The sequence below is a fragment of the Sinocyclocheilus anshuiensis genome, unplaced genomic scaffold (assembly GCF_001515605.1).
Source record: "Sinocyclocheilus anshuiensis isolate Anshui unplaced genomic scaffold, SAMN03320099.WGS_v1.1 scaffold590, whole genome shotgun sequence".
NCBI lineage: Eukaryota > Metazoa > Chordata > Actinopteri > Cypriniformes > Cyprinidae > Sinocyclocheilus > Sinocyclocheilus anshuiensis.
In genome coordinates, this window is record NW_015544192.1 from 1447253 (window position 1) to 1447531 (window position 279).

The following is a 279-nucleotide window of genomic DNA, read 5'->3' on the forward strand; positions in this document are numbered from 1 at the left end:
TTTGTGATATCACAAATATCGACGAATGGGATGAGACTTGGTTGAGCTGCACTAGAGAAGGCAACAAGTGTTATCACTATGTCGGAGACACGCTAGCTTTCCCAAGGCAGACGAACTTAGAGTGGTTACAATCATCCGGGTTTAAACCGCGCTCAAATTTATTTGTTTTGGCGCAGTATTTATTTACACTGAAGCTCGCAGGTGGCTATGGTAAGGAGCATGACATTTCCCGACCAGGCGCCGAGTGCTGCCAATCACAGCACACACTGGCCCAGCTAA

General features: G+C 47.3%; 1 protein-coding gene across 1 annotated transcript in view; it reads left to right on the plus strand.

The window, feature by feature from the left end:
* LOC107696540 (CUB and sushi domain-containing protein 3-like) overlaps positions 1-279 on the plus strand; it is a 193207-nt gene that overhangs the window by 161067 nt on the left and 31861 nt on the right. The gene's annotated exons all lie outside the window — the stretch shown is intronic.